Below are 23,212 nucleotides of genomic sequence, written 5' to 3' on the forward strand. Positions count from 1 at the left end.
TAACCAGCAATGTATATCAAGCTGGAGACAGAAGATTAAGACCAAGGATGATGGATGTTGGGTCAAAATATGAGAAAGATGGCAGAATGCCCAGTCTAAGAAGATTAACTTTTAATGGAAGGTAGCAAGAATGATAAACTTAGGTTGGGATTTGCTATCTGCAGAAATAGTTAACTTATCATGTGTTGGGTTTAAGAGGCTTTGACTTGTCAGCCTATAGATGACTATAAAAATAGGGATCGTTTTTATAATGAGATATAAACTTGACAGTTGATTCATGTTTATAAAGTGTTGTTGGAAAGCATACTGAGGGGGGACACAATGGCGTTTAGAAGTGATGGGAAGTGAGAATGACTAATAACTAATGCCTCATGTTGACGAGAATGTCACTGCCAGATCTGAGTGATGTCACCCTTTCGGTGAATTTGGCAGATCCAATCAGCCTTGGCTGTACTGCCATCCAGTTTTGCTTGTCCGCTCTGCCCCCTGTGGCTCGGGGCTTCGTTATTTATGACCATCCACGTTTCCCTTCTCAGGAAGCATACTCCTCTCTGTGTCCAGTACCCAGTGCGGCCCGTGGCGCCTGGTAGGTCCCAAACACAGTCACTGCTTTACCATTTATTTAATGATTGCTGTTCACATGTAGAAACTATGGTAGGCCCTGAACAAAGTCCAAATGCCTTTACAGAGAAATTTGTAGGGTTTTGTTTGTTGGGTATTGGTTGATTTTTTGGTCATTGAGACGGAGACACCAATACTGGATTGTGATTTAGGGAAAGGAGGAGGAAGAGATTCTGACAATAAGTGTTAAAAATACAGCTGGGGTCTATTAACAGAGATCCTTGTGCCCTGCCTCCCCTTCACAGCCCCTTCCCTGTGACCGTGGCTGGCAGGCCTACCTTTCTGTTTTTCCCCACCCACCTCCCTCAAAGTAGCCAGAGGGCTGCTGTTGCCCCAGGAAATTGCTTAGAAAGACCCGAAGACCAAAGAGAATAAACCACAGACAAAGCAAAACAGTGCAAAACAAATAAACAACCTGCCAAAAATGTAAATGAAATCTTCGATTTTTTTAGACATTGTGATTACTTTTTTTGAAAACAGTCTTCTCAACTTTGAGTACCTTTGAAAGTCAGTGACTTATTTAAAAATCTTCTGTTTGTGAGCTGCTAGGAAAACCATTGTATAGTGATTGTTATGAACACTTGAAATACTTTTTTAAACATTTTTTATTGATTTATAATCATTTTACGATGTTGTGTCAAATTCCAGTGTAGAGCACAGTTTTCCAGTTATACATGAACATATATATATTCATTGTCACATTTTTTTCTCCATGAGTTACCATAAGAACTTGTGTATATTTCCCTGTGCTATACAGTATGATCTTGTTTATCTATTCTACAAGTCTGAAATCCTGTCTATCCCTTCCCACCCCCCACCCCCTTGGCAACCACAAGTTTGTATCCTATGTCTGTGAGTCTATTTCTGTTTTGTATTTATGCTTTGTTTGTTGTTGTATTTTTCTTTCTCTTTCTGGCTTACTTCACTTAGAATGACATTCTCTAGGAGCATCCATGTTGCTGCAAATGGCGTTATGTTGTCGGTTTTTATGGCTGAGTAGTATTCCATTGTATAAATATACCACATCTTTATCCAGTCATCTGTTGATGGACATTTAATCCTTTAATCACCACTAACACAGTAAGTTAAATACGATAAGCAATTAATGACAGTGATTAGTAAACAATAAATATTAGCTGAACCCGTGACTACCAATTTCCTGGAAGACAGGAAATAAAAGGGAAGTAAGGTCACCAAAATCGGGCAAACTTTGGCCCCAGTACCATGTACTTCCTTTCCCCCTCCCTCTTTTCATCTATTTATTTATTTACTTAGCAAATGTTCATAAAATCACCTCACTGTGCCAGACACTGGGCTGAGGTCACCGTGGTGACCACATAATCAACGTTCCTGCTTTCTTTGTGGGTTAACTGTGACAAGGCTGCTGCTGAGTGGTACCCATGAAAGAGCCATGAAAGAGATTATCAAGAATTATCCAAGTAAACTGAATGGCCAAATCCACCTCTTTTCTCCTGCAATATAAATCTTTGTGTAAAGCAAGGTCTTTCCACTTCGGCACCGTGGACGTTTAGGGTCAGATGGTTCTTTGTTGTGGGGGACAGTCCTGGGCATAGCAAGATGGCTGGCAGCATCCTTGGCCTCTACCAACTAGATGCCAGTTGCATCACCCAGTTTTGACAACCAAAAATATCTCTAGACATTGCCCAATATCAAGAAAAATCATGTTAATTAAGAACCACTGAATAAACAAGTTTCTTCTGTATAGCCCAGGGAACTATATTCAGTATCTTGTCGTAACCTATAATGAAAAAAGCATATGGAAAGGAAAATATATATATGTATGGGTGAAACATTATGCTGTTGCACCAGAAATTGACACAGCACATTCTAGAAAACTGACTAGATTTCAATAAAAAAATTTTTTTAATTAAAAAAAGAGAACCATTGAGAGAAAAGAACCATGAAAAGGAATTTTCTTGATGTTGCTTCTCACATACCAATGTTCAGGGCTGGACACTAAAGGAATTACAGAGGAAGGAGGGTGTGTGTGTGTGTGTGTGTGTGTGTGTGTGTGTGCATGTATGTGAGTGTGTGTGTGTGTGTGTGCACGCCACAGGCGTCAGCTAATTATATATGGAGGCAGATAGAAATGTCAACAATTTGAATTTAAGATCTATTGGGTGTTTTGTGCTAAACACTCTCCCTCTAGGTCTTGCATTTCGCAAAACAATATTGGCTTTTATCTGACATATTTACAGCAGTGGGATTTATTGAGACATAAAGAATGCATCAGTTAAACCTACTGGGACAGATTGCTTTTCTTTCCTTGAAGACCTAGGCCATCCACATTAGCCTACAAAAGTCTTGATTCAGTGTTTACAATAGCTATCTTTCTATTAGTTTTAGACGGGCCAAATAGATTTTATTTTATGTTATTTGTAAATTCTTGCCCATTTGAGGGGCCTGCGATCATAATTTTCCTAACTCGAGTGACTGTGGCGGTTTCTGGCTGTTGTATCTTGCTTGTATGACATATTGTTGGTTATATCTGTGATTTATTTGCTGCCGAGTCCTTGGTCAGGAACACAACTTCCAATTAGCCAACCAATTATAACGCCGTTCCGTGGGAAACCTTCAGCAGCTGAAGCTGCTGACTAACCATAGGCAACAAGAGCAGCTTCATGTCAGATAAACTAAAACCGAAAATTTTTTTTGGCTGCCCATCTCCAGCATTCACAAGGCAAGGAGGAAGTAACTCCACCCATCGCGGAGTCACACTGTGCAGTTTCCCAGGCTGGAGGGGGTCGTGCTTGTCACTGTCGCTGTCAAGATGGCCCATTGGTAAGAACCATTCTGAACAATTTCCAAATTGAAAATAATTGCTCTGTTACTCCATGATACGGCAGTCTGGGTTCTGAAACACACTCAGGCAATGAAGCATATCCCCCAGAAAAGCTGGCTTCGTCATCCTGCAACGTGGACCTCACTTCAGTTTTCACAGCAGAATGCTACTTCGCTTTCAGTTAACTTGTTCTCCAGCAGTAGCTGAGAATGCTGTGTGGACGCTTGATGCGCTGACCGGGGAGCACACCCTTGATCTGCTCCAGCCCTGCCAGCCCCGACTGCTCTGCTGAACGTCTGAGTCGCTGGGATGAAAGACACACCAAGTCTACCTTTCAAGGACCCGCCACGGAGGATGGGGATGAGGAGATGGAGAATCTTGACCATCTCCCGCTCGGCCTCATGCACACTGGTTTTCTAACACGGAAATGTTAGCGTGGAAAAAAAATGCCCATCTTAGACCTGAGAACATCACACCATCCCTGAATCTCTCTCAGTCCACCCAAAGTAAACAAACTGTCTAAACAAAGTGTCCTTGCTCTGTAAGTGCCACTTAATCATTTCCCTTGTCCCATATTGCAAACAGATTTCTTCTTTTTTTTAATATTCTTTTTCATTTTCTTTTTCAATGTAGGTCGTTACACTAGAGTTCCCTGTGCTGTACAGTAGGCCCTTGCTGTTTATGTATTTTATATACAGTAGTATGTATCTGCAAGATTTCTTCTTTTAGAAAGAAATTCAGGTGCATCTACAGCAAAAATGTCTCGATGAGCTATCCTGCCAAAATAATGCTGCGAGGGGACCTCAAAGCTCAGTGGCTAAAACCACCAGCATTTGCTCTGTCACTCTCAGCTCCGCAGGCTGGCGGCAGCTGATCTGAAATGGGCCCATCCAGGTGCTGTGGGTTGGACTCAGGTCTGTGGCATGTGTGTTCATTCTGGGACCCAGGCTGAAGGCACCACTCTATTTGCAACAGGCTTTTTAAAATTTTTTCCAGCAGATTTCCAAAGCAGAAGAGCCAAGCCCAGATGCACAAGCTCATTTCAAACCTCTTCACGTCCTGTCCACTAACATTCCATTGGCTATAGAAAAACATATGGCCAAGCTGAGCATCAGTGGCTCAGGAAAATAAACTTCACCCACGCAGGAAAGGGAAAGAAAGAAATATTTGCTGAACCATAATTCAAGCTATCACAAAAAAGGCATTTGAAAAAAGAGACTAAAAGAACAGTTAAATAGAGATGGGGCGTTATTTTTTTTAGCTCCTTCTTGAATTAACCTGGGCAACACTGTTTCTTCCATGCATCCAGTTTTTCTTCAGAGATTGTCCCCTCTTGCTCTTTCTGTCCCCTCCATCCTCATCCCAAGAGGCTAGCATGTGACCCAAAGAGCAAGTTGAGGTCCCTTTGTCACAGTGACTAGTGTATCTTAGGACAAGGCTGGTCAGCTGGGACAAGGACTCACTTTTCTTTTTAAGTCACGTGCAAAGCCGTATCTTCTTCTGGATTCTCAAATTTTGTGAGTCAATTAATGTCTAGGCTTGATGGACTTTCTATGTAGGAACTTGACCACAGATAGGATCTTGATTGACACAGAGACCATCACCAGGAGTGCGGTGCAGTAAGTAACAGATCTAAAATATGAAAATGCTAAGCTGAGTAAATAGATTGGAAAGCACTGCGAGCTCCTTATTCACAGCACCGAAGCTGATACGCCAGGTTATTCGGGACACAGCCATCTCTCAGACTGCCACTTCTCAGGCTTTGCACCACATGCCCACAGACGTGGCTGCACTGGGGAAGCTGATAGGAGAAATTCAGTATACTGGAACATATGAACCGCTTTTTGTGGCCTTTTAAAAGGTACAATAAATGTCCCACCAGAATTGGATAAACATACGTTAAAGCTGGTGCACCTGAAATCAAAGAGGAAGGAATGTACAATTTCGATGAAAGATGACCTTCCGCATGAAAGCTGTAGAGTGAGGACATTGACCATTGGGTAGTCTGGGTCTCTGCAGGGTTGGTGAAGTTTATTCTCTCTCCCAATCAACAGCGTGTGCCAACCAAATCAGGAAGGTAGGAACCATGTCGGAAGATGTTACGAGGAAATGAGGCAAATTAATTTTCTGATCATTGCCACGTTCTTTCTGCTCTGTTTCCTCTGTGACAAAGAGGATGGCCACCCATACTGCAAAGGCACAGGTGGCTGCTCCCCATGAGTTCCCATGAGTTCCAGAGGACTTCCCTTGCCTCGACCATTGTGTCAACGAGGCAATGCAAGGATGAAGATCACTAAAGGAAGGATTTCAGGGATGGACAAGGCAACCATCCTATTCCTGAGAAACAGGAATTCTCCAGCAGGATTTTAACTTACACGATCCTGACCCATCAAAATCTCTGACTTTGGATACTAGTCTCTGGAGTTCTAACCTAAAACATTTCTAAAGGAGTAATCAGAATATTTAGTTTCTAAGAAAGCCCTCAGATGTGAGAAATAGCCACCAAAAAATGGGCTAATATGGGGGCATTTTCATCAATGCCTTTCTAGGATACGGCCACAGAGGACAATAGATCGGGAAGATTCTACCAAAAAACTGAAAAGTTGGCCACAAGGGCAAAGGACAGGAGTACAGACAGCCAGACCAGCTGAGCAAGCACTCGTTCTATGTGGGACAGGAAGTCCTTACTGTTCCTGCCCAGCTGCATATACATTCAATCACGCATTCATTCGACAAACACTGGTTACCTACCATGTCCCAGACAATGTTACAGAATTAATCAGTGAACAAAACAGAAGTTTATTATGTGCAATGAAGCAGTGACTACTAATGTTTCCCATCCCATCCTGGTTTTTGTTCTTTTTCCACGATTGTATTGAGGGTGTTGGGTGCCTGGTTGTGAGGACTGCACATCACCCAGTAGCCCTAAACCTGGTGTAGGGTTCAGCCTTCACATAAAATTTTAATTTCTTTTTCTGGGGTTTGAGTGAGTGTGTCAATGTGGACATTAAAGCAAGGAAAAAGCATACATAGTACTAATATTGTACATGAGTGTTAGACAGCTGAGAGGTGTATCCTAGTAGAGGGTTGTTGTTTATATGTTTCCTCTTTTTTTTTTAAGAGCAGACTTCATATTTTGTTTGGGGCCCACTCCTTCCTCTCTCGGTCCACGTTTTCCGGACATGTATCTATTTACAGCCCTAGGAATGGAAGCCGAAGCGAATCACCGCGTTGCGTTCTGCTCACAGTGGTTGACTCAGGGATGGGTATGACCAGAGCAAGTTCCATTAAGGTAAATCCCAGGACTCTGAGAAGGCTGGGAAAGATGCTCACCAGTTCCCACTGGATCTGAACCTCAGATTATGTGGTCTCCTGGGCTTCTGTCAAACACATACTCCACTGATCATGAGTAAGGATGCAAAACAGGCGGAAGCTCCTGGTTCAGGTACAAAAGGAGCCAGAAAAGACGCTAGAAGTTCAGAGACTGAACTTGTTCAGTACTGAGAGCAGCCTCGGAATATCGAACCCAACGATAAAGAAGGTAATTATTCAAACAGTTGTTCAAAGGCCCCACGGAGGACCATCAGGAGCTCCTCCACTATACAGTGTAGGTCTCTCTTCCTTGGAGTTGAGAAGCATTGGCCCCCCAAAGGGAGGACTTTGGACAGAAATGCATGGCTGTCAAAGTCCTGGTAAATTTTCTCTGTATCTTTGACTCCTTTAATCAGTACTCAGTGGCCTTCCAGTAGTCTCTGCAATTTCTATTAATGACCAATCTCCCTTGAAAGGAGTTTCATTATCTGGGTTTTATTACCCGTCTTACCCACTACTGCTGTCTTCCATCGGGGCGGGGGGGGGGGGGCTGCTTTTACAATGATACTCCAAATTTACAGGCTCAAAGAACAGAAAATTTGCTTTGCTCTAAAAGTTCAAGGTGAGAGTCCAAGGTTGGTGGGATCCAAGCAGCCACCCAGGTTCCTCTCAGCTTGTGGCCGCACCGTTCCTTGGGGTCTTACCATCATCAGCATGGTGGGGCTGAGCTGCAGCCACGCTAAGGAGACACAAGACACCTGTCCACAGCCTGGAAGGTCCACGGGCAGGAGGGGTGGGCACTTTCCATCGGAGAGAACCCAGTCGGCTGATCATCGCCAGGACAAGTGGGAAAGGGGGCCTAGTCATGAGCCTAGCGGGAAGAGATGAAGTTGGGTGGAAAATAATCGTCTTCACCACATAGCCCCACCCTCCTGAAATCCTTAGTAAGAAAGGGGAAAATATAGAAATGCTATTAGCTTATTTTAGCATCTATGCTTACCTGAGGAGACCCAAATGAGCTCAGAAAGAATTTACTTGTGTTAAAGGCATTCCCTTCTGACAGCCCTTACAGCCACTCTCCAGGGCAAAATGCATAGCACCCACCGACTGAGACCAGGATCCTGGAAGGAGGTGACTGGAACGAAAGGGATGGGGCAAGAATGGAGAGGCGAGAGGACGGACTCCTCGATGCCCATCCTGCCTTCAAAAGTCTTTGTTTAAAATTCGTTTGTAATTTCCATCTCAGTGACTCATTCCTTGGCAATAAAATACTCAACCAGCCATAGTCCCTTACAGTCTAATTTTCAGAAGGCAGGGTAATGCTTTCAATCTCGTACACCATTGTTTGAGGCCCACATGTTATTCTGTCATTGTCAGAAATCTCTGGTGCCTGGGGGATCTGACCAGATGAAAAAGTTCCCCCCAAAACTGATGATGGGCGAGAAGTGACCGTAACCGCTCTGACTGGCTTCACAGGAAGGGAGAGCCGTCCGCTGGACTGTTGAGGTTTTCCAGAGTTTTCTCTCTCTCCTCTCCTCATTCCTGAGTGAGTCACTGGATCACATGCCTTTATCCCCCTCTTAGGTACAGATGACTCACACATTTATTTCTGTAACTACGACCTCTCTTTAAGCTCCATACTTCCATGCCCAGTGTCCACCGGACAGCTCCATCTGGGTGTCCCAACGCTCTCTTCCCACTCAACCTGCCTAATGCTCTCATTTCCCGCAAGACCAGCTTCTGTCTGCTTTCTCTGTGACTTTCTGGTGCCACCAACCACCCAGTCAGTCTGCTCAGACCCCCGGGGGTTACTTGTGGATCCTCCATCTCCTCTGTTTTCTATTTAATCAACTCAAAAAGTCTTATTAATTTGACCTCATAAATAACCCCATCCCTAGGGGATCTTAAACCACTTTTTATTTCCCTCTTAGCCATAAATATTGGAATGACTGATTGACAGGTCTTCCTGACCCAGCGTTCTCAACCACTGGCCTCCCACACTGCCGCCCCAGATTCATTTTCCAGATTGCTGCTAGAAGGTTCTATCTGACCATCTCACCTCCTCATGCAAAATCTTCCAGCGACTCTGTTACCTGGCTTACAAAGTCCAACACTTCCAGAGGGCGTTCAGGCTCTCCACAGTCTGGTTCCCCCGATCCCTTGAATTCATCCTGCGGCTCCTCTACCAGCCCCTCTGCCCCTTCGGTTCCAGCATCATCTCTAATTCCCTGCACACATCTTGCTGCCCAATTGTCTTTGCTCACGCCTCTCTCTTCCCCCATAGTTTTTCTTACGATGTCCCCTCCTTGTCCTGCACAACTTGGCCTCGGAGCCCCTTGTCTGGTGCTTGACTTTGGTCCTCGGCTGCCTTCTCCCACCTCCCCTTCTGGGTTAAAGGTCCTTCTCTGTGATCCCACAATCTCCTAGGCATTCCAGAATTCATCCCCTTATGACCTGGCATGGAAATGACTTATGTGTCTAGCTCACCGCCTGGGCTGTTATTTTTTTCAGGGGAAGGGCCATGTCTTGGTCACTCTGTTTCCTAAGTGCCCAGATCTGGCACACACCCTGCTGTGACAAATATTTCTGTGATTCCGCCTCATCTGTCAGGAAAGCATGCCACGTGCAGGACAAACTGGGACTGTGGATGAAATTAGCAAGAAGGTCACGCGATGCTTGGGGAGTTCAGCATGGGTTGCCTCCTGCCTTCCACCTGCTGATGCTGTGAAAAGGAAAGAAGAGGCTGGAGGGGAGGGTGGGCCTTTTCCTCTCACCCAGCCCAGCTGGCAGCGACTTCCTGTCTGCGGGGATTATGTCAGGTCCCCAGGTCCGGAGGGATCCGGCTGCCACTGGTTGGCCGGTTGGCTGGTTTTGTTTCTTCTGTCTCTTCCACCATTCTTGCCGTGTCTCTGCAAGAAACTCATCAACCCTAGCTGTTAACTGGTAAATCTGTTTGCTCTCAGGATGAATTCTCAGACGGCAGAGAAAGGATTTCCTTTCCACACGTGATCAGAGAGAGAAGGGGAGTGAGAAGATGCGGCCAAGAAGTCAATGACAGATCAGCAGATTTGAGATTTAAATTCTTAATACTTTTGTTTTCTGAAAGCCTTGGAAAGAAATCTAAAGAAAGAAAAGAAACCAAATGCCAAACATGTTCATTCGGATGGTGACTGAACTGCAGTCCTGTTTCTCTGATGAGCACTCCTGCTCTGAGCCCCTCTGAAGAAGGAGCCACGCTGGAGTGACGGCTTGGTGTGGACCCCGGGGCCACTGCTCCTGTGTGTGTGTGTGTGTGTGTGTGTGATTACCAAAAGGGGAAACACTTCAGACTGGAGGGAAAAACCACCTCATAGTAGGCCCCGGGCATTTATTTAGAACATTTAAATCAGACATTACCATCTTTCTCACTCCAGCCTAGAGAAGTTATCTATTTCCATCATATTAATATAAACCATACTAGGGTCAGTTAATCTGCAAATGTAAGGGGGACTCAAGGTAGTCCTATATTAGCTCAGAAATGATAAAAAGAAAAAAGATCTTGTCATCACCTGACCTGTTTCCTCACGGTCATCCTTGTGCTGGGGTTTAGAGGGAGGGGCTCTTTGGGGTGTAAGGTTAGCTTTCCCCTCAATTGGACTGTATGTCTCCCTGGGACCTCTTTTGGACTTAGTGAAATGACTGTCACATACCCCAGAGTTTCTGTAGACTTGAGCAGGGGCAAAGATGTTGTCCCCCCAGGCCGCCTTGGTAGAGGAAGCCCTGATTTCAGGAACTTCTTCAGCCCTTTGTGCCTGCAGAGATCTGGGCACTTCTGAAGAAAATGCCTTGGTTCTCCATCAGGTGGCTCTTGGAACCCGCCTTAGTGTTCGTGCTTCGGGAGTCAGGCCCTGACTCACGGGGCAGGGTTCCTGGTCCGTGCCAAGGAGCCGGAGACAGCAGCCGTGGGCAAAACTGAAATCCCACGTGTGCTTGTAAAGGAGCAACAAAAGTCTGGCTTTCCTCACTAAGTCTCTGAGTCCGCCATGACTGTTTCTTCCCCGGAAGGGACCCGCTGGTATGTTTCACTTCATCCAGAAATAAGCAGGATTCAGGGAAAGATCTGGTGAGCTTTGAATTGATAAATAGAAAAATGCCCTTGACCTTTGCCCCAAGTTGGAGTTAGAACAGTGGGTGGCATTTACCTTGCAGCAAGTGCCACACGTAGCTGACTTTATGGGCCGCTACGCCCCCACCAGTGGTATCTGTGGCTCTCTGGGCGACATGCTGTCTCATCCTGTGTTTGGCAAGCTGTAGTCATACCGTTAGGCTGGTCTGCTTCTGCAAAGAAACCTCATGAGTCTTGGAGGTTCTCATGCACTGTGACATTGTACCAGCAGCTGAATGCCAAACAGAAGACAGTTTTTCTAGTGTCGTTATCTGTTTGTTGGAGTCATGCCGTTCCTTGCATACATGACAGTGTCAACAGGGCCATCTCTTTAAAAGAAGTGCCACCCATGATTGTGTTCCAAGGTGGCTGCAAGACAGATCACTGAAGCAACATTTAATGGGTGACTTTCTTCATCATTCTGTGATTCATGTCACTGACACTGGAATGTAACCAACAAACAGATTTAGTGTCAAATCTGGCACTGACTCTGCTCTCCCAGAAACCTTTGATGCTACGTTGCCCAATTACCAGTGATGACCAGGAGATTCTAAGCCCTTTGTGAGGTGGAAAAAAACAGCTCCCCACAAAAGGACATAGCACCTCATCTGTACTCTGTGCTTCAAAGGTTGTTCCTTGTAGTGGTCTTGGCTCTTTCTTTCTTTTTTTTTTTAACATTTTTTTTATTGAGTTATAGTCAGTTTACAGTGTTGTGTCAATTTCCAGTGTAGAGCACAATTTTTCAGTTATTTGGGAATACACATATATTCATTGTCACATTCTTTTCCGCTGTGAGCTATTGGCTCTTTCTTTTGAAGCTGGGACTTGAAGTACATAGATTTTGTATTCATTTTTGGTTTTTTATTCTCACACAAGTTTATTCTTGTAGCAGTCACTGCACATAATGGCATCAGTATTTGCAAGGGGAGCCCCATTAGTGCCATTAGAAGGATGCTCCACTTTGCTTCCAGGTTCAGACAATACTGTCTGAAACCAGAGAAGGTCTTGCACGATACCCAAGCGTTGCAGATACTGTAAATGCTTTCGAATGCCCCATGAATCTAAAAGACATTGGTAACTCAGAAGGCTGAACTTCAGTGGCATTAAAAATAGATTTTTAAAGAGAAACGTTACACATACATGGCGCATCAACTTGGAGACGTTTGGAGTTTCCATTTGTTGTTCTTCCAATCTTTCTCATGCCTGTAGATGAGATAACTTGAATACAATTTTCAGGATTACATTTCACTAAAAAGTATCCTAGCATAGCAGAACATTGCTGCTCTCCCAGAACTTTAATGCATCAGTTCACAAACATGTATTTGTGTTTCGTGAGTGTTCAACAGCAGTCATACTCTTTCATCACTGGTGACAGGACAAGTCATCTGAGTTGGCAGATCTGAAGAGTATGAGCTTAACCCTAAGGATTTCTGAAGTTGAATGTTTATTCTTGGAGGACTGGGCTGCTTTCTTAAGAAGGGCAAAATACCGCATACACACAGATGATAGGAAATAACGCGATCGTGTTTACTGTAACTTGATGCAAATTCTTACCACATCCTCTGTATCCGGTCACTTTAAATTACATAGTAAATTCAAAATACTTAGAAATAGTTGAAGAATCTTGAATGGCTTCAGACTCGAATAAAATTTATCAGGTCCAAGTTAACTGTCCTTTGAAGGCTCAACTTCTTGTCCACACGTTGGTGCTCTCCAAGTGAAGACTCTGGAGGCACATGGGTTCACCCCAGCACCCCTCCCTGCCTTCTAAAGACGATGAAAAAGTGTGACCGAGGACTTCTTCACCGAGGACCCCATGATGCCTTCAGGACCCTGTCATCTGTTTCTTGCTTTTCTTCTGTTATCACTCGTCCACTCCCTGGCCTTGGCTTCTGCTGGGATGGACTTCATCTCCCACATTTTACTGCTGAAGAGGCAGGGGAGAGCTCTGAAAAGCCCAGATCTTCTATATTTGCTTCAAATGGCATCAGAGTCTAACACAGACCAGAGGTAGGGTGCTTGCTGTCCTCTTCCCTCAAGTGGACACTTGGTGTCTCCAGATCTTTCAAATTAAGTGATGTCCAGTTCAGTAGACTCCCCCACCCTGAGAATTCCCAGCTCCTATCATGTGGATTCCTTCAAAGATGCCACACACACACACACACACACGAGAACAACCATAACAGTAAGCTCAAGAAAACGGTGAGTTTTGCCTGGGAAGGCAGCACGCCTGCATTGCTGGTGAGGAGTTCTAAGCTGAACAGTCCATCATCAGTGTCATGAAAACAGTATGCTCTTCAATGGGAAATAGGTGGGTGAACTGGCCCTTCCTGGGCTGATCACACAATGGCCCCAGGCTGACTTTTGATAAGGAACATGGCAGAGTTCAATGCGCTTGTTAAAGAGAAACGTCACACATCAGCTCCTGGAAACTTTTCTACCCAAACCGACCTTGGCCTGTTTATTTTCAAATCTATGTATCGCTCTTTTAGGCAGGTTTCCAGGAGGATCATCTGGATATGAGTGTATTTCCAGCTCCCACCCTTATAATAATGGCCAAGAAGAAACTGGCCAAACCAAAAGGATTGTACTTGCAGCATCAACAGCCCCTTTGCTGGACGTTTCACACGGACAAAGAAACGCTATTGTGCATCCCCAGCCTGTGCTTTCCTAAGTTCCTAATTCTAAGTGATACCATTTCAAATTTCATCTAATTCTTAATCATTTGAATTACTCGCACATGTACATATTATGCTTATTTTATTTTCAATTATTTTGGTTCGTGTACCCAGAAATAACCGATTTTTTTTTAACAGATATAAATATATCACTGGCTGCCCAAGTGTAAGCTGTTACCAAGCTCCTCAGCCCACCGGGCAGGAATGTGTCCCATCCCAAGTCAGCTTCCTAATGAGACAGAGGTGTTCTTCACTGATTTTTTACTTTTCCTAATGCAACCATTGCATTACTCTACTTCAATATTAGACTCCAGTTAGATAGATTTTTGACATCAATTTCTTGTTTCCCTCCACTTTTAGGAATGAAAATAATTGTCTCTGGAAACCTGAACAGCTTTCGTTACTTACCTGGAGCCAATCTGTACTGGAAAAAAATGCTTTTGGGTTGCTCTCCTTAAGGAGGGCTGTGTTCAATTAAATGGAACACCCCTTTCCAAATTTATTTGCATTCACAATTTAATAATGTTGAATGTCACTCTGTGGGACAAGGACAGGGGACTCGTACTTGCTTATATCAATACCCTAAGGTAGCTCGTTCTAGTCGTGCGCAGCCATCAGTGCGCCCCTGTCCCCTCCATTCTCTCTGGCAGGGCGTATGCGTCCAGATGATCGAGGAGCAGGTCCAAAGCACTGAGGCAGAAGTTAAAAAAGTGTGTGGTCAAACCCAACAACGTTTTATGCTGTTCAGTGTTTTGATCCACTACAAAGCGATGTCAAATGCAGGGCTAGATCGCACTGACATGAGACTGACTGATTCACTTACTGACTGTCCTGATGAGGGCCAGCATCAGGAGAGTTCCCGGGCTTGTGAAGAGCACCTGATTTTCCTTCATCTCGAAGTGGTGTCTCCCAGCCCGCTAAGCGACAAATCGAAAAAGCGGTGTTAGGAACCCTCAGAAAGGTGTCATATGCTATGTAGTATATCCTCATTGTCGTGAAGCTATTAAAATGTCTTATTAACCTTCTTTCAAGAGGCACCTCCTTATTCACTTCCTATTGGTGAATCATTCATAAATTGATAAAGATTTGTCTCACTATGTTTGAATAAACATGGATCTTGCTTACCTAGTTCTTGGCTGGGAAGGTTTTTGGGGCTAGAAAGCAAGCCCCATTTAGGTCAAAAGGACAGTATGTAAAGGGAAGCAGAAAGGAACCTGCTATTATACACATTTAATTTTAAACACTGTATTGCATCCGAAAATCAGGAGTGTATCCAGTCGTTGTGGCGACGTCAGGGTTGACTGTGCTGATCAGTAAGAACATAGCTCTGAGACCAGATTCTGGAGAGGGGTTCAGGAAAGCACAGTCAAGGCAAGTGCCTCAAATGTCATAGGCACCTGGCTTCCTCTGGTGGGACCCAGTCGCACCACATGACAAAGCTCACATTGTGAGACCGCATCAATGGTATGCAGGCTCAGTGAGGACACTTTGGCCCCTAGAGCTGTCCCATCTCAATCTATGTAACTCCACGGGAGTGACCCCGACTTCCCAGGCCCCAAGAATGTGCTCCTTGTTTGCAGAAGGGGCATACTCAATTCGAAGTAACTTCTGATGAGAAGCTGTGTCTGTATTTACCCGTAGGGAGGTGGGAGAGCCTTAGACAAGGAGTGGAACAGCCCCGCAGGCTGTGGTTGAGTTTCTCTGCTCTAGATAATGGACCTGCTTGCAACTACCTCCTCATACTACTGGCCTTCCCTCCCACCCCACCAAAAAGGCAATAGCCACCGCCTGTGATCTGGTCTCAACAAGTGTGTCTACAGGTAGGCAGTTCATTCTTGCCTCCCTCGAGCTGGACTGGCAGCAAGCTTCACTCTTGGACTTTACATTTGCCTAAATCAGGTTGTGTTTTAATGCTACGCTCTTGCTTTTTTTTTTTTTTTTTTTTTTAAGATTTGGGGGGGTGGATTAGATTTGTTTCTTTATTTATTTTAATGGAGGTACTGGGGACTGAACCCAGGACCTCAGGCATGCTGAGCACGCGCTCTGCTACCGAGCTCTACCCTCCCCGCGCCATGCCCTGATTTTTAAGAGGGACTCTGCGTGGCGTCCTCGCCTGCAGAATGCAGGTTGAGAACACCGATGACATTATTCAGTGTTTCCCAGATGAGGCCGCAGCAGTACAGTTTCCTTGAGAAATTAATACCCCAAAAATACATTTCCTCCCCTGAGGAACTAGTTTCTTCATATCTAATAATAAGACTTTTTTTTTTTTTTTTTTTTTGGTTTGGCTCCCAGGAGACTTAGAGCCAGACTTACCTGTGTTTGTAACCATGTGAGCCCATGTGGCCTGCGTATTTGCATTCTTTTATCATCATTCCTTCTTTTCTTTCTCTTTTTCCTTTCTTCATGAATTCGTTGTTTCAGTCTTACCCTGGTCAATTACTCTGAGAAAAGAGGCAGAGATACATAATAATGATTAAAAAGTAGAACCATGTTTGGTAATTTTCAAAGTAAAGGTTGCTTCACTTCAGCATGATAATTGGCCAACTTCTAATGACAAATCTGTGACTCTTATTTAATTGGGCTGCATGTGGCGTTTCTTTCAAAGTAGTATGTATTCGCATTAAAACACTTAAGTTTCAGGAATTTGTCAATTCTACTTCTGCAAGACAAATCAGACGTTTTTGAAAAAACAGATATAGAATCAATCTATTCAGCTACTACCAGAGATTGAATCCTCGTTTTAATACAAAAAAAAGAAAAATAAAAGTTATTTTTAAAGTTATTTACAGTAGCTCAGCCTTACTAATTTGCTGATGCCATGACCGAAAAAAGACAGTTGACTGAAATCAAAAATAATTGTAAGAATTATGTATGGTAATGACCTCATTTCAAATAGCACAAAACAGAGTTTCCTTCCACCGTTTCTCCCTCTTTCCTTTTCTTTCCTTTCCCTTCCTTTTCCATCACCCTCTTATTCAGAAACTTCTCTTTCTTTTCTGTCAGAGAATAGAGATCAGGGTCTCCATTTGCATAGAACTGGGCAATATTAGAAAGACAGAGGTTTATCGTGTGCATTTTAATTTTGAAGCATCTTAAGGGCAAATAGGACCCTTCTTTTTGATGGAGCTTCTACAGGTGGGTAATGTTTGGGAGGCAGGTTTCCGGGAGAAGGAAAGCAAGACACAAGGACTCTGAAGGGAGACCAGGAGAGAGAGGAGTTCAGAGGAGGAATCTGCATTGATGGAAAAATTGAAAACAAACTAATAAACAAGCAACACTGTTTTGCATCATACTCTGGACATCCATTCATGATCATAGGATCGTAATATTTTCTTACTGGTAATGGATTGTCCGCTTTTGCCGCTTCAGAAGTTAAAGACTTTATTAAAGAGTGGTTAAAACCTTGACTTAACCATAGAGCAACAGACTGTCACGTTGGAAAGAGATCCATGGTTTGGTTGAAAGAGCTTCTGAAAAACAATGGAGAGAAAACATGTGAAATTGTTTCAGAAGCTGTTTCAACCAATCCAGGATGTTTAATTGAACTCTTATCTGTTATCCAGAGAGATGTACTTCTGGAGACCCATCAGACCTCGTGGTTCTTTTGGAAAGTTCAGTGCTTACCATCACATGACCCTGGACATGACCGAGCACATCCTTCTCCAAGCTCAGTGTCTATAAAGCACAGCTTAGTGAGTTACTCAGACAGGCTCTGTATTGACCAAATGGGCTGAGGACGGACACACCCTGGGCCTTCTCTCCTGTTTCTGCCGAGTCCTGTGCTCGGTCTCCTGCAGCTTCTGCTGCTTCTGCACCGGTCAGAGCTCAGCCTCTTTGGTTGGGGAAAGGGGCTGCCAGGCTGCCAGAGGCGGGGATGTTATCCTGTCACAGCTGGAAAAGAACAAGTTGAGATTGGATCAGGAAGTGTTGTTGTAAGTCACCAAGCTGACGTGTAAGTAATGAGAGAATCACAGAATCTCCACTGAATGGCGAAGACAAGCACAGGAGCCCTCAGCGCAGAGTGCATCGCATAGGAAACTGATAACCAGATCCTCCCACACCCAAGCAATTAAAATAAAGTAACCTCCTCCCCATTTCCCGGCATCACGCACGTCCACCCTCAATCAAAATGAACTTGACATTGTATAAATTCCAGCAATGCATCTTTGACTGTCCTTTCCCAGATGACGGGAATTTCTGGAAATAAAACACAGTGATTTCTCACATAGAAATGTGTTAAATAATCACAAAAAGCCATCCCCCCACTGTTCCTCCCTAATATGGAAACTAAGACTGAAATCAAATGAAGGAAAAATGTATAAGATGCCCATTTCTATCCTGTAGAACATAATTTTACTAATTTCAATAGGTTTCCATGTAATCCACCCATTTTTTTCTTCTTTCATTAACCTAAGGAAATTTCCAAGTGAAACACATGTTCATTTTATGAACAATGGACCTGATAAGGGTTGGAACAAATTCTTCTTTTTGTCTGTAACTTTAAATGTTCTTTACATACTTTTGTGAAATTAGAATGAATGAAATAAGGTGAGATGATCTAGATAGCAGTGAAATATTTATGAAATAAACCTTTTCACAACAGATCATTTACAGCACTCATAGACTGGGTCACAAACTGAACCATGCTCTTCTTCTGCCCGTAACTTCGAATTGGGAGACCAAGCAAGTAAAGTGAGGATTTATTATTATGGCATGCTCTCAAGGGGAGAGGAGGCAGACTCAGGTGAGTAGCTAGCCCTGAGTTTCTTTGGCAAGCTGATTATCTGGGGTGTAGAAATAAATGGGTGCACTTACATGTGGAATCTAAAACAATGGCACAAACAAACTCATTTACAAATGAGAAACAGACTCACAGCCATAGAAAACAAACTTACGGTTACCAAAGGGGAAGGGGTGGGGAGGGATAAATTAGGAGTTTAGGATTAGCAGGTGCAAAATACTATGTAACAAAATAGATAAATAATAAGGGTCTACTGTATAGCACAGGGAACTATATTCAATAGCTGTAATAACCTATAATAAAAAAATGTATAACTGAATCACTATGCTGTACACTAGAGACAAACACAACACGGTAAATCAACTATACTTCAGTTTAAAAAAAAAGAAATGAATGGGCTGAATATTCACTAGGGAGGGAGGGATTTGGGATTGAGTTTAAAGCCCTCCTCGTGAGACCGTGTGGTGGCCTGTGTGCAGCGCTGTGCATCCTGGGCAACTCCCGGAGGCCAGTGCCACCCAGCATCCCAGCTCCGGCTCTCAGCGGCTGGGAGGCCGGCACAGGGCAACACTGCGGTCAGGATGGCTGGCCCTGCTCCTGACTTAGGAGAGAGCTCTGTGAACTCCACTGCTGCTAGCTGTTACAGAGCCTTTCTTGGTAAGACGCCTCCTGCTAGAAATGGCTTATCAAGTCCCATCAAGTCACAGGATATGTCTTGATGTTTTAAAACCATTTGGGAAGCACTATATTATGTTATGCTCGGCTTAAGATAAGGGATCATCCTGCAGAAATACAGAAATATTTCAAACTTACAGGTGGCCCATCTTTCAGAGTCCAATCCCAAGTGGTACATTTTAAGTGGAATCTAAAAACCTGCTGTCCAGCTTCAGGCCCACATCCTATTGGACCCGTAATCCTGTCTAAAGGCTTTTGTTTGTTTTATTTCCTACAGCTGCTTTGATTTGCTTGAGTTCACATTTGTTTCTGTCCTTGAATGTTTTCATTAATAAATTATAAGGAAGGTTTAAAGTATCCTAGTATGTGCAGTTTCTAAGATCGTTTTACAAAGCATCACATGCTGTTACGGTCTGAGTTTTTCCCATTGGCTTTTGTCCCAGGGATGCCGACACTTCCTCCAATAGCAGCAGAGGGCGGCTTCCCGGTGTCAGACAGAAACAGCTATTTCCAAAGCAGCATCCTTGGCAGGTAAAAATCACCCAGTGTGTTCCTTTCTGGGCCGCAAAATATTGATGGCAACACATTCAGTGTCCATCAGGTGGGGTTCTTAACTTGGAATGTTTCAGAATTAGGATTTGATGAGTATGCGTGAACTCAGGCTCTGAAGTTTTAACTGCATTTTTTTTAATCCATAGATACTCCCTTTTGTGCCCAGTGTAGACCAGATGTTGATAATATAAATATATAAACATAAATAAGATATGGTTTCTGCCCTCAAAGAGCTCATAAGCCAATTGGAGAGAAAGATGGGACACAGATAAAAGCACAGGATGGTAAGTGTTTCGATGAATTTGCATATGATCTCACTGGGACTTGCATCCCAGAGGAGCTGAGTCTTGAAATAAGCATTTGCCTGATGGGTGGGGTGGGGCATTCCATAAAAAAGGGACAAGAAAGCCAAAGGAATGAAGCTGCAGAGCTGGGCGAGGGGGACCAGAACCAAGAGGTGTGGTGAGGAGCAGGGGTGGATTACAGGGGACTGTTCTGCCAGTATTTAGGAGGCTCTGAAGCATTTGAAGCAAAAGAGTGACATGCTCTGATTTGTGGGGTTTATTTTAGAAAATTAACGTGGCAGCGGAGTCATAGATGGGCTAGAGAGTTGTGGGATGGAGACAGAGGCCTGTTCAAAGATGACTGCACTCTCCAGGACAATGATGGGGACGGGCTAGATCCCGCCAGAGCAGCGAGATGAGCTGGGAGGGAGGGACCTCAGAGCTTTAAAAGGATCCCTGTAGACATGAGTCAGTGGGACTGAGGGCTGCCTCCCAGACTTTATGGATGAATTACGGTATAACTCGTAAAGGTGGCAGATTGTCTTTTTTTCTTTCAGCTTCATTGAGGTATAATTGACCTGTAAAATTCTAAGATATTTGAAGTGTACATCGTGGTGATTTGATACATGTATACATTGCGCAAGGATCTCCCCACCCCATCTAGTTAATTAACACATCCATCACCTCACATATTATCATTTTTTTTGTATGAGAACATTAAAGTTTTATTCTCTTAGCAAATTTCAGTTATTCAACAGAGTGCCATCAGTTACAGTCACCATGTTTTACATGAGATCCTCGGACCTCATTCATCTTACAGCTGAAAGTTTGCACCCTTTGAGCAAGCTTGCCCTACTTCCTCCAACTCCCAGCCCCAGCAGCCACAGCCACTTTCCTACCCTCTGCTTTTATGAGTTTGACTTTTTAAAAAAAAAATAATCCACATATAAGTGACACCATACCTTTCTGACTCGATTATTTCACTTGGCATAATGCCCTCAAGTTCCATCCATGGTGTTGCCAATGGCAGGATTTCCTTCCTTCTCGTGGCAGAATAATATTCCATTGTATATGGTACATATGCCACATCTTTATCCATCCATCCATTGATGGACACTGGTTGTTTCCACTTCTTAGCTGCCAATAAACATCAAAGCTTCCTCACAGCAAAGGAAACCATCAACAAAATGAAAAGGCAATCAACTGAATGGGAGAAGCTATTTGCTTATATCTGATAAGGGGTTAATATCCAAAATACGTAAAGAACTCATCCAACTCAATAGCAAAAACAAACAAGCAAGACCCAAACAATCTGATTTTAAAATGAGCAGCAGAATTGAATAGATCTTTTTCTCTAAAGAAGACAATACAGATGGCCAGCAGGCTTATGGAAAGGTGCTCAACATCACTAATCTCCAGGCAACTGCATCTCAAACCCCTAAGGAGATGTCGCCTCATGCCTGTTAGAATGGCTATCATCAAAGAGACAAAAGGTGTTTAGGCAAGGATGAGGGAAAAAAGGAAACCCTTGTGCACTCTTGGTGCTACTGTGAATTAGTGCAACCACCATGGACAACTGAATGGAGGTTCCTCAAAAAGTTAGAAATAGATCTACCATATGATCTGACTATTTCACTTCTGGGTCTATATCCAAGAGAAATGACAACCAGAAATTGAAGAGATGTCTGCACTCCCATATCATTGCAGAATTATCCACAAAATAACTAGTCACAATAGTTAAGACCGATTGTCTTAATGTCCATTTAAACACTGGGCATATTCAGCATCTCAGATCCTAAAAAGTAGGTTCTGATACTCATCTTCAGGTGTTATAAGAAGATCGTGTCTGATAAAGGACTTTCCCATGATTTCTTCACTTTTAGGATCTGTGGGTCATCAGCTGTACCACACAAAGAGCTGTGTCAGAGGTCTCAACTTCTACCTGCATTTCGCTTCTGTATTTGCATATCACATACAAAGTACAAGTATTTTGTCACATTCCTTTTTCTCTCGCAGCTGTCCTTTTTCAATGAATATTGTTATTTTGTTATTCATGCTCACTGTAGGAAGGAGAGCACCACACCACTGAAACTGCAAATAAATAAAACTCATTCCTCAGTTTACCCCCTAGAGAAAGCTCCTGTAGACTTTTTTTGGGGGGTATAGAACCGTCTAGAAATGTGCACACACCTTTATATGAAGGTAAGTCTTCTATACACATTTCTTTGTTAGCTGCTGTTTTCACTCAAAAATATATTGTTACATGATCTCCATGTCAATCAATATGCATTCTGAAGTCATTTTAAATGCCTGCATCATACTTTGGGTATGTATGCACCATAATTGATCTAGTCAGTCTCTCCTTGGAAACCATTTAGTCTCATTGTTTTGACTAAACAATGCTGTCTTAAGAATCAGAATTGGAATTTGATTGTCCCTGCTTACCAGCTCAGAAGTAAGCCTGGTGCTGTGTTGTAGATGCTGGCAGAAGACACGAGACTCCTGGATCAGAGACAAGGGACTTTGCCTGCAGCATAGCAGGCAGTATGAGCAGCAACATGGCGTTGGTTGCACTGGCCCTTAAACCCCACAGCAGCGATTCCGTGGGCCCAGATGGATGCTGTGCATACGGAGGGTTGGCATGGCTGCTGCGGGATATCCAGTGTAAGGAATCTACTTCTGCTGTGTGAGCAGTAAGCCAGCCCGCCCTTCCCCCCAGGAAGAGACATCACCACATGCTTCAAGCTCACTTGCTTTAAGCACAAGTCTGAGAAATGGCCCAGGTAAAGAGTGGTAAGGATGCTGCGTTCCTGGCAGACCCGGCAAGGAGTGTAGGAACACAGGGGAACCATGAAGGACTATCTCTAAACAATAAGCATCCTTTTCTAAAACCTTTAAATACCTTCAGGGCAAATTCAAAGGAATGAAATGAGTCAACCAAAGAGTTTGCCTTCCTGTAGACTTTCTGTACCTGTTACCAAATGACCTTCTAGAATCCCCACTCTTGCAGGTTTGCTTTCTCAAGTGTCTGTAAAATGACTCTTGCTGTTCCTTTGCTGGCCCAGGAATGACTTCTGTCTTCCGAGCACTCAGGCCCATGTTGGTGTTCTCTGCTTTTCCAGATATCTGTCTCATATGTATTAACAGGGAGGATATTTCAGCAGAGCCATTTCCTGGTTGGTGTCAAGCTGAAAATGGATTGCTTGCCCCAGGTTGGTGGGAACAGGAATGCTAAGAAAAGCAACAATCGCAGCTCTCCCCGCCTGCGGGTCCAGTCTCTTCCTACTCAGGAGGCCCAGGCCCCTGTTTTCTCATTTGATCTACCACCACAGACAGGTGGTATGTCGTGTCTGTGTGCTTGTAGGTGAATTTTAATGACATTTCAAGGCATCCCGAAAA

General features: G+C 43.8%; 2 long non-coding RNA genes across 2 annotated transcripts; both read right to left on the reverse strand.

Moving 5' to 3' along the window:
• Nucleotides 1-1,208: 1,208 nt before the first annotated feature.
• LOC140697461 (uncharacterized) lies at nt 1,209-17,386 on the reverse strand. Its single transcript, XR_012074599.1, has 4 exons — nt 17,186-17,386; nt 15,875-16,002; nt 14,382-14,475; nt 1,209-1,661 (listed from the first exon to the last, which is right to left on the reverse strand). It is a non-coding gene; the product is annotated as an uncharacterized lncRNA (long non-coding RNA).
• LOC140697460 (uncharacterized) lies at nt 7,289-9,121 on the reverse strand. The gene is made up of 3 exons (XR_012074598.1): nt 8,796-9,121; nt 7,737-7,871; nt 7,289-7,607 (listed from the first exon to the last, which is right to left on the reverse strand). It is a non-coding gene; the product is annotated as an uncharacterized lncRNA (long non-coding RNA).
• Nucleotides 17,387-23,212: the final 5,826 nt, after the last annotated feature.

Source organism: Vicugna pacos, chromosome 7 (assembly GCF_048564905.1).
Source record: "Vicugna pacos chromosome 7, VicPac4, whole genome shotgun sequence".
Classification (NCBI taxonomy): domain Eukaryota; kingdom Metazoa; phylum Chordata; class Mammalia; order Artiodactyla; family Camelidae; genus Vicugna; species Vicugna pacos.